Here is an 8622-nt window from a genome sequence, read left to right on the forward strand (position 1 = left end):
TTCCGCATGCGTACTTCTGGTCAAAATTAATTTTTGTAACGAGTGCATGGAATGTTTAATTTGCCACGCATGCTTTATTAATTCAATTGTGGAGCGGCTTGACTATGGATTGCATGGGTGTTTTAGAGTGTTGTCATTTTTCAAATATTTAAAAAAATTGGCATTGTTCATGGAACTTACTTTCTGCGGGATTTAAGCATATTATATAACTTTACACTGATTTCAGGTAAACCTTTATATATTTTTCTTATTCATTTATTTCAACTGCTATTACTCATAACCGTAAAATGTCAAGATTTTATTATAACTTCAGAAAAGATGATAAGGTTGTCGCCTAGCGAGGTAAATAATTTAAAACAATTTTTGGCAACACTTTACACTGCTGCCTGTTAGGGTGGTTTACAAAAAAACTTTTTTTTATTTTAGCTTTTATTTTTTATTATTCGTGACGAGCATCAAATTCACGTAAGATTAGGGTTTTCGAATTTTTTAAAATAGACATATTTGTTTTAGAGAAACCGATGGGTCCTCATAAAAAACACCTATCTAACGCGTGTCAACTCTAAATCCCCTAACTGTACCGGACCTCTTTAAAAACAACGCATCTGTAGCGTGCAGATTATAAACCTCTTAACTTTACTGAGTCCGTTTAAAAACAACGTAACTCGATTTTTCCCTTTTTTCAGCAGAGCTCATTTTTATCGTTACAATTTTGTTTCGTCTCAAATCGAAACGCAATTGGCGGAAATGTGAAGTACAACATGCTTTTGAAATATTACATTCTTTATATGATTCTAATACAAGTTAAAAATTTTTATCTGCGTTAGTTCGTAAATTTAAACCGAAATCAATATTTGTAATGTTTCTACTTGCCTATTTTGCCTTTTTGGTTTCTCAAATAGACAAGTACGACATGTTTGTAATATTTCAAAAACATGTAGTACTTCACATTTCGGTCGATTGCATTTCGATTTGAAGCGAAACAGAATTGTGGCGATTAAAATGACCTCTACTGAAAAATGGGAAAAATCGAGTTACATTGTTTTTAAACGGGCTCAGTAAAGTTACGAGGTTAAGAAACTGCACGCTACAGATGCGTTGTCTTTAAAGAGGTCCGTTACAGCTGGGGGATTTAGAAGTGACCCGCGTGAGATAGGTGTTTTTTATGAGGACCCATCGAAATATCATATGAATAAAAATTGTAGCTAAAAAAGGATGACCCAGTGGGCACAAAATTTGGCGACGTCTTTTCGACATCGTTACGACATTCTATGTTTATGTCGTTTCGGTGTCTTTGCGATATCGTAAAGTGATCGTCAGATCATACGACTTATTTACGATATCTTAAAGACACCTTAACGACATGGACATAGGATGTCGTAAAGTTGCCCTAAAGATGTCGTAAAGACATCGCCAAATTTTGTGCCCACTGGGAAAGCTTTCAATTCGTGTCCGATTGAAAAAAATTACTTGGCGCCAGTAAAATGCATAAAAAGTGCGATTTCTTAGAAAAAGGAAAGGTAAATATAATGACGTAATTGTACCCTAATCATTTTTTGTAAGGATGGCAAACATTTTGAGATCTTCCCCATACAATTGGGGAAAAATTTTTAACAAGGATTTCAATGAGCTCTCCATCAAAGAAACTTCATAAAATCGTAAAATATATCAATAGGTGGAAGAGAGAATAAAAGATTACTCATTTTATATAAAATCATGTTTTTAATATTCTCATATATTTACAATAAGTATAATTCATCATTAATTAATATTTCCTTATATTTTCTACAAATATACAGTTGAACAAAGTAAACATTTTTTCAAGGGGTGTACCACTCAGGAGTCCGTTTGAACAAAATGAACGAATTCGTGCGAATCCTAACGATTTTTATGAATTCTGACATTGACCAACCGGAATCTTTTTTGCGTAATCGGGAGATCCGAATGATGTAAATTGGCAGCGTTACGGAGCGTTGGACCTACGAAGTCGTACTGACTTTCACAATGTTTGACGAATCCGACCGAATCCAAGCAGTCATTACGAAACGCGGAATTGTACAATGTATATAACGTACGAGTGACACTGTATAACTTTTAAAATACTGCAGAGATTGGATTGTGTTTTGGCACACGGTTTGAGGGACACAAAAGAAAGATCTAGTTTGTTAGTCACTTATTTTGGATAAAAATTCAAAAAGTTAGAACATTTTGAAAATTTTGGAGACCATATTTTTTTAATATTTAAAAATTCTACGTACTACAATTCGTATTTATTAAAAATTCGAACGATTTATCCTGACAACATTTTCGATAAAAAGAAAATTACCAGAGTTTAGCATTTTCAAAATCCACAATTAAAATTAAAATTAACATTTTAATCCAAACAACGCACGATGTGAAAAAAGTCAAGAGAAGAAAAACTTTGATTCTTGACAGCCCTACAAGATTATCGAAACAACTTTTTGAATTTTCTTGAGAAATGGAACATTCAAATTTAAATGGCAGAAAAAATAATGAAAAATTCCATTTTGCGGTCATAATATGCAAAATACGAAAAAAGATGGAAACACAGAAACGATGCACCAAAAAAGATCCCAAAGTTCTTTATTAAGTACTTTTTGATTCAACGAGTAGTTTTTGTTTTATTCATGAAAATTGACATTATAAATAAACAAATTAATTTTTTGGACAAAAAGACAAAAGGTACAATAAAATGTTTAATAAACAGTTATTCTTCAATCAGATCTGAAAATTTGCTTTGAACCTTTTTTTCTCACAAGACACGTGATGAGAATGTGTTCGTTAAAGCCGAAAGAGCTCAAACAAAAGTTAGTTTATCGAGCGCGAAGCTCAATAATCATTAAACACGATTTGAAGAACATTTATAATTTGTTCCGAGTTAAAGCGATAATAGGAATACTAAGGATGAAAATGCATCATAAATGCTGGATCACAAAACTTCACACTTAAGTCATAACTGACTTTTTAAAGTGAAAAGAACGACTAATTAAATAATAAAAAGAGGACAGAAGCACCGGCGAAAAATGACAACAAAAAAGTGTTTGGCGTGTGACGAACAGCTGATGCCAATGCATACGGCGCAGGTCTGAGATTTGCATGGTCGCGTGGTCTTAGCAGCGACTGCGCTTGAATCCTCTACGAATTCTACCATGGATCCCAACGATTCACTGCGGATCCATTCTAAGTCCTTACGGACTGCTACGAATGCTGAACAGTTTCGATCAAAAAGCATCGGACGCGTACGGATTTTCCGTTTTAGTCAAACGATTTCAAGAACGTGCCTTCGGTAACGATTTGCTACTTTGATTTTTACGACATACATTGCCTAACGTAAAGTCTTACAGCTTCCGTGCTGATTTCTGACGGAATAACTCGTAATTTTTTGAGTAGTACACCCCTCGCATTTTTTAAAGGATAAATGCTTTATTTGCATATATAATAAAAAAAATCGCTGATGCATTTGAGCTTCACAACTTCACAAATGCGTAAATCACGTTACGCCAAGTTCTTTCGTTATCGTAAACTGACTGGCTTCAGAAAAATGTATTTCATGTTTCTCTACGATCTCGGGCAAGTATTGTTTCTGATCTCCATATTTATTAAGAAAAGTATTAAATGATTATATTTCGCAAGTATTAGCGATTTTTATTTCATTGTATAAGAAAATAAAGCATTCATCCTTACAAACATGTTTACATTGTTCAAGTGCATATATTTTGCGAATATTAGGTTACATAAATAAATGATATACTGAATATTTGTTTTCAATATAAGAAAATATTAAAAATATGATGTTATATAAGATGAGTAATCTGTTATTCTCTCTTACTCCTATTGACATATTGTCGCCACTTCCATCTATATCATATTTCCATATTTTATTTAGTCGAATGATTTAACAGCACATCCATCCTTCTATAAAGGTAATCTAAGATGTGCAAGTGAATTGAAAATTTAACTTGATGTTTTTTGTATAAAGTGATCGCATTTAAAACATAAATTTATTTTATAGACTGCAATGGCAGATATTGCTCTTGCCGATGGTACCCAACTGCCTGCCATTTCTAGACCCAGACGACTTTGAGGTCAGTCGATACAGCCATACTGCCCGTAAATTTTATAGTGAATAGCAAAATACTCCTATCAAATCGAATACGACGTTCTTGCTTGTGCCAGCATCACTTATAGAAATTTCATGACTTCAAGCACTTATCGCAAATGTGGACTAAACCTGATATATCTGATTGTAAATAAACTGTTCCTCGAAGAAAAAAAATATTCCTAACATGCCGAAAGTTAAGCATCTGGTACATTCCAGACAAAATTCTTTTTAATCAATAAGTCTAGAAACATTGCTTAAACTTTTTAATTGTGTGTACACTCGAGTCGCGGTACTTCGAAATTCAGTACTGCAAGCTCCTGCTATTGAGTACCTTTTTTCCCCCGATAGTGAGAACGACGCTATTACACCTTCTCCCCCACTATCCATTTCTACATGTGTGACGTGCGCCGAAGGGGGCTTACTTTAAAAAAATCGAAATCGAGGTTTTTACACCTTTAGCTAGTTTTTGAGTTGCTCTTTTTAATGAAACCATCGACAAAAATTTCCGAGCGTTATTATTGCTAATAATTGAGTTATTAGGTACCCGAAAAATCCGACTTTCGTTCAAGAGCTCCAGATCCCGTGAATGAACGTTTTATGTGAGTGATATAAAATTGCGACATTTATACTCATTGCGAGTTGAGTTATTGCAATTTTTGAGTGCGCAACAACGCATTTCTATTAATTTATATTCATCTAAAACAACATAAACCCATTTTAAGGTTAGGTTGCCAAGCATTGGACTTCAGCATTAATACGTGTATAATATATGTTTGAAATACATCATAATATTGATTTTTATTGTTGCAATAAACTCACTTCTGTCAGTCTGCATTCAATATCAATATTTTCTTTTTAAAAAATAATCACAGCTGCGCGTAATACTTGTACCACTACACTTCTTCACAACAGCTGTATCACGTTACTACATCCCCACTACCAGCGCCCGACGATAATTAATCAATTGTCAAAGAAAATTAAAAAAGGTGAAAAAGATTTTGAAAAAGGTTAAAAAAAATGTAGAAGATATAAAGGCAATTTTTGAATTTCATTCCATTTTTTTAAAATCGAGTTAGTTCCAAGTACTTTCAGGCATTTTTAACAAAAAGTACATTTTCAAAGATCGAGAACAAACAATTTTGAAGCCTTTCACGTGTTTTGAAAGATATCAAGGGAATTAAAAATGTTCTTAAGTTTTCTAGAGAAATTTAAATTGATTCTTTTGCTTTTTGAAAAATTAATTTGAGGAGAATATTCAAAAAAATGTCAAAATATTTTTTAAAATTCAGCAACTTTTCATAAAAAGTGTGTGGAAGGTTTTCAGGTAAGGATGTCAATTATTCAGATTTTTTACAAGGAAAAATTCGAATTATTTTAATAGATATTAAGAATTTTTAAACGTTTTAAAAATACTTCAAAGTTATTTATAGTTTGAAGAGAAAAAAGCAAAACTTTAAATTAGAAACGCACATTTTTTAACATTTCGGAAAAAACTTTTGAATAATTTTGAAAGATTAAAAGAAACACAAATATTTTTTTTTAATTCCTGGGAAAATATAAAATAATTTTTTATTTGACTAATTTCTTATTAAAGAAAATTCAAAAAGATCAAAAAATAATTTTATAGAATGTGAAACGATTTGTGGAAGTGTATTGGTGCAATTTTTGTAATTTTGAAAGTTTTTCACAATTTCTTCGAAAAATTTGAGCTAGTTTACAAGATAAGAATTAAGAACTAAGAACCGATTATTCCTCAGATTTTGTAACATTCTATAAAATAAAGAAAATTTCTTTAAAATTGTCTGAATTTTTTTCTAACATATCTGAAATATTCAGATATCTTTTAAAGTTTTCTGTGAAATCTTAGAAAAAAATTGTATTTATACTTTAAAATCAAAATCATAATACTGACTATCCTGCTCTCATATCTACAAATGTGTTAATGTCTATAATAGGTTATTATTAAAAGATTTGTTTTAGTGTTAATCAAATACAATTTCACTTCTTGAATTTTTAATTTGCTTATGTAATATTATGTTCACAATTATTGAAAAATATGTGGAAAAATTTTATCACAAAATTGTTAATATTTTTATTATCAAAACAAAGATAAGAAATTGACATAAATGACATAAATATAGCAGCATAAAAGTCAGTAAACACCATTTTGATCAAAAATGGGTTTATTGCATAAAAAATTAAAATAAATTAATTTCCTATTTTGGTAAAAGGATTGTTTTGAAATATAATAGTATTATTATTCGAAATTTTTAATAAAATTTTAGTTTCGCGATATTTTTTGAAATTATTATTATTTAATCACAATAGAAATAATATAAAATTTGTTATTGTTTAGGATTTTTAGCAACAAAATGTCTGTCATGCTGTTAAATCACCGACATCACTATCTTCAACTTTTATTTGATAATGAAATAATAATTAAAAATCAAACGAACTTACCTGTAAGTGAAGTTCGATTGTAATTATACGATAGCTTTGCTCGAAGAGATTATATATTCTATGATCGTAGTTACCCCATCTGCTCGCCAGATGCCACAACGGATCGATCTGAGTTTGAAAAAACTGGAGGGGTCTTAGACCGAAGCTATCGCATAATTACAATCGAACTTCACTTGCAGGTAAGTTCGTTTGATTTTTAATTATACTTAAAGCTTCGCTCTCGAGATTATATATTCTATGATCGTAGTTCTTTAGAGTTAATTGACAATTTTCTAAATTAATGAATTTATTGACTTGATTAGAAGGAAAAACTTGATTAAATGTGGTTCGTTTCTTACACGTATATTGTTCTTTACATCTTTCTTTTGTTGTCGGTTATAATACTTCGCAAAAACTTCCGACTCTGCGGACCAGCCAGCCGCCTTTTTAATGATTTCAAGGTCGACGCCTTTTAAGTACGCTGCTGATGTTGACGCGTGCCTCGTCGAGTGGCTTTTAAACTTCGAAATGTCTAAGTCTGCCTCAGCTAATATCGTTTCAATTTCTCTCTCCGTGCAATGTAGGTTGTTGGTCTCAAACTAAAACAGCCTTTTAACAATCTCTTTACTAGCTGACTTTCAATAATTATGCTGTTTGATATAATCGATATCGCGCATCTATGAGAATTTAGGATACCGTAAGAGCTATCTTGGTTGAATTCTCTCCTTAGAAATACAATAACATTTACCTATTTGAGCTCGTATGTATGAAAATTTTTCTTTTTGTACAATTTTTGCCACTTTTTTGAACTGAAGCTATATTGTTTGATGGTTGCCGAGCTTAATGATGATATCATTATGTTGAGAGATTTTCTGGGTATCTTCTGTTTTAGGAACGCCTCCCTGAATGAACTGCTGCTAGCAGGCACAAGCGCTGTGCTCTTGGGTGTCGTTTTTGCCTGCACACAGATATAAGCAATTTAGGATTCGGCGCTAATTCTATAAGCTCGCTTACTAGTAACTCTTTGAATAGCGGGTACCAAGGTTGATTAGGCTACTTTGGAACTACAATAATTCCAGTTGCTTGATGATCCTTGATTTTTTGTAGCACTTGTAAAATTAGTATGAACGATGGGAACGCATAAAATAAGAAATTCGACCATTGGACTGTAAATGCATCTATTTACAGTGCTTTCGAATCTGGTAACCAAGAAAAATATTTCTTGCATTTGTTATTGTACTTTGAAGCGAATAAGTCTATTATTGGAGTAACAAAATTAGCTATTATTAGTTGAATTGCTTTATCTGATAATACCCATTCTGCGTCCGAATGTTTAATCCTTAAAAGTCTGTCCGCTTCAGTATTTTCTTTTGAAGGAATGTATGAGGCTCTAAAGAAAATTCGCCTTTTTTCGGCCCTTTGCCATATTTCTCTCGATAATATATGGAATTTTTTGTATCGAACTACCCCCATTTCATTGACATAAGCGACTGCAGTAGAGTTATCCATGCGAAGGAGTATTTTACAATTATTCAAATCTTTCCCTAGCCTCTTTAAAGCTATCTTGACAGTTAAAAGTTGTTTGTAATTTATCTGATACTGTTTTTCTTGGTTATTGCAGAACCCGAATAATTCTCTCGGTCCGTCAGTAGCTTCCCAGCCTATTTCTGAAGAATCTGTATTTGTCCACCATAAAATATCGGTTTTTATTGCTTCAGACACATGCATTTTCCCTTTATAGTTCCCAGCGTTTTTTATAAGGGCTAAAAGTTTTTCTCTCTCCATGGTTTTTGTGTATAACCAGGCATATTCAACGGCTTGGTATGCGGAAACTAGTTTTCCCAAAAGCTGCGTTCACTCCACGATTTTGCAGTTGCGTTTCGATAAGAATGTTTTTAATGATTCCGTCAGTCTTTGTTTTTTCTCTTTTGTTAATTCGAAAATACAATTTTCAGAGTCTACCATTACACCGAGATATTTTATGTAATTTTTTGTTGTAAGAATTGACTTGCTAAAATTCACCACAGATACTAGTTTTTAGATAAAGCTAACATTAAAAT

The sequence above is a fragment of the Belonocnema kinseyi genome, chromosome 4, assembly GCF_010883055.1.
Source record: "Belonocnema kinseyi isolate 2016_QV_RU_SX_M_011 chromosome 4, B_treatae_v1, whole genome shotgun sequence".
Lineage (NCBI taxonomy): Eukaryota > Metazoa > Arthropoda > Insecta > Hymenoptera > Cynipidae > Belonocnema > Belonocnema kinseyi.